Source organism: Temnothorax curvispinosus, unplaced genomic scaffold (assembly GCF_003070985.1).
Source record: "Temnothorax curvispinosus isolate PA1 unplaced genomic scaffold, ASM307098v1 QBEX01002040.1, whole genome shotgun sequence".
Lineage (NCBI taxonomy): Eukaryota > Metazoa > Arthropoda > Insecta > Hymenoptera > Formicidae > Temnothorax > Temnothorax curvispinosus.
The window spans coordinates 1-3,253 of NW_020211820.1; the positions used below are offsets into that span (position 1 = coordinate 1).

A 3,253-nucleotide genomic window follows, 5' to 3' on the forward strand; every position below is an offset into this window, starting at 1 on the left:
CAGATAGCGAATTGGTTTTAGTCTTAAAATATTCCTCAATTTATGTGTTTTCAAAATATGCACAATGAGATTTCTTTGCTCATCCCCTTCGGCCGACCCAAACGTGAGCACCCCATACGTATAAAAATAAAGTACCAGTTAAAATATAGATAGCGAATTGGTTTTAGTCTTAAAATGTTCCTCAACTTATGTGTTTTCAAAATAAACAGAATAAGCTTTTTGTTTTGATTAATGTATTGATTAACTTGTTTAATAAGATTTCAGAAAAATTTTTATTTATATGTTTATTATATGTATTTGTATATGTATTTGTATACATTTTTAAAGTTATTTAATATAAGTTAGGAGTAAGTATTGCAAAGTTGCTAAATATTATGGAGAATGGGTCACTGAGATTCTGAACAATATATAAATACATATAAGTAAACATATGTTTAATTAATTTTTAACATTCCCTTTCTAATAATAGAAACAAAATGTAATTTTCAAAATTAGTTACTCTTTAGTAAACTTTAATTTGTATTTATATAGAATCTCTTGTGTATTGTTTTTCATGATAATATTACATGAATGATAGTACAGTTCACGCTACAATTGCGTGACTAATACTTGAAGGATATATTTGTTTTATGATGTATAAAAGAATATGGTAATAGAATATTTAGATATTACATATATAATTGTTTATTTAAAAAATTTGTATCAAAAAATTACATTAACAAAAAAAATTAATGTGATTTTTATGCTTTTAAAATCATTGTGCATATTTCGGGAGCGCATAAATTGAGGAATATTTTAAGACTAAAACCAATTTGCTACCTGTATTTTAACTGGTTAAGTACTCTTGTACGTATGGGGTACTCACGTTCAGGTCGGTCGAAGGGGATAAGCACGAAAATTTCATTGTGCATATTTCGAGAACACATTAATCGAGAAACATTTTAAGACAAGAATTATTTCGCTTTCTCTATTTTAACTGATACTTTATTCTTATATCAGTAGTATATATATCTTTTTTTGCGTATATTTTTTAAACTATTACAGATAGACTAATTTTGTTTGAGGCATTTGAAAGCACATAAAAAGCATATAATTCTAGCATATTGAGTTTTTTATTTTATATGTAATTTTAATGAGTGGGGGTGCTAGCTTACGTTAAGCCAGCACCCTCAGTTTCAATTGCAATTTCCCACGAAACCGCTCGAGCACAAAAATCGTGAATAGAGCACATAATTAACGCATAAAGATCACTTAATTTCTGCATATGTGTTACTCCGGTTTTTTATGGAGGGTGTTAACTTAACAGACATAAATACATTATATTACTTTTTTACCTTTTAAGATTTTTTCCTTTGTTTACGGATGTTTGCAAATCTAAGTTATTCCATTATAGAGTGTTCCAAGTCTTTCTCTGTATTACAAGGGATTGTTGTCTAATAGCCTCTAAAACAAGAAGAATTCAATATAGTTCAGATAAGAAAAAGGTTGTAATTTAATTATAATAAGCAGCTTTACTTACGACTTGTGTAAAAGCTTCTTGGTCATCTTTTAGCATTTCTAGTATCTTGTACAGAGTTTTCCTTATAATATATTGTTCACTGATGTTTATCTTAGCCAGGGTCAAATTTTTCAAATGGTGGTTTTTTGAATTTGATACAACAATTGATCCCATATGTTAAGACATATTCATTGCCCTGTACATATAAAATATGCTTACAATAATCTATTTATATACTTTAGAGTGTGATTATAGCACATATATGTGAAAAAAATATAGAAATAAATAAAAAGTCAGTTTTGGTCTTGTTTGTACTGATCGTTTGTTACATATCTATCAACTTTATACCAATTTTATACTAAATTACTTTTACAGTGATATATGCAAACAATGATGTATTAAAGCCGCACAATACTTCAACAAATCGTCTTCATGCATAGTGTGTACCAGCTTATTTATACGTTATCATTTACATATTTCGCTAAATTTTGAGGTTATTTTATAGAAAGTTACACTGTTTTGTACCATTGAAATAATAGCATTGACGAACCTTGATGATATTTTTAATGTCCAAGGACAAATCTATTATAGAACGTAAAAAAATTAATTGATATTTCCTCTCTTTTGTAAATCTCTCTTGTAAATCGGAAAATGAATCCTACATCACCAGCTACTATTCATAGCACAAATAATTATAGCACGTATATGGTTAATTGAATTCTTATCATACAACTTTTAGAATATAATAGTTACTACTTATATATAATTATGCTGTAAATAAAGAGCACTCCGCACTCCTCGATTGACACACGTGTATACGCACTCACGCATCGTATGTAGGATAATCATGTACATCATGGCTGTCGCGATGAGCGTTGCGCACAATATAAAACGATAACATTATAACAACAGAAAATTAATATACTACCAACGTTATTTCTGAGTCCAAATTACAAGGAATTTTGAACTGTTGCATTGATCTCAAATAAATGTCAGAGTAACATTTGAAAAATATTTTCTGTAACGTTTTCAAAATATTTTAACAACATTCAGAAAAATCATATTACGAAATAATATTTTTCAAATATGTGTATAATATTATTAAAAAACGTTTAAAAAATACACATAAAGTCAATATTTCTAAACGTTAATTTAATGTTCCTTGCTTACTGGGACTTTTCAATTGCACTTCAAAAGTTTTTATATGAAATACAAACGATTTCATACTTAAAGGTTCTTTGAAAAGACGTTAATTTCTGGTCAAGTATACACGAATATTACGTAAATCTGTTGAACATATTTACCTTATGTACTTAAGATACGAAAGATACAAGAAGTAAATTTTCTCGCAATAGCCTCGGTAGCGCAGTAGGCAGCGCGTAAGTCTCATAATCTTAAGGTCGTGAGTTCGATCCTCACCCGGGGCATTTTTTTGCATTATTTTTTATTTTTTGTTACATAAGAGCAACTTAGGTTTGACATCTCGTATTTTGTCCATCGTTTATATTATATGACATAATAGTTAAAAAATCCAATAAACGTTAATTCTTATTCTATATGTGATGAAATTATTTATAAAATGTTAATAAGAAAATGCTAACTCTTCTTTTATATAAATAAAGATTTTATAGTTAAAGCAGAATTCTTAATTGTTTATTACAAGCGATATATAAAGTGCTTTTATTGCTTCTTGGATCCTTAAAATTTACGGAAAATGAACAATAAGGGAAAAGCGGTTCGCTTGGAAAAGAAACG

At 28.1% G+C, this 3,253-nt stretch overlaps 1 non-coding gene across 1 annotated transcript; it reads left to right on the forward strand.

Annotated features, from left to right (window-relative positions):
- The first annotated feature begins 2,852 nt into the window (after positions 1-2,852).
- On the forward strand, positions 2,853-2,925 carry Trnam-cau. Its single transcript has one exon. It is a non-coding gene; the product is annotated as a tRNA-Met (tRNA).
- Positions 2,926-3,253: the final 328 nt, after the last annotated feature.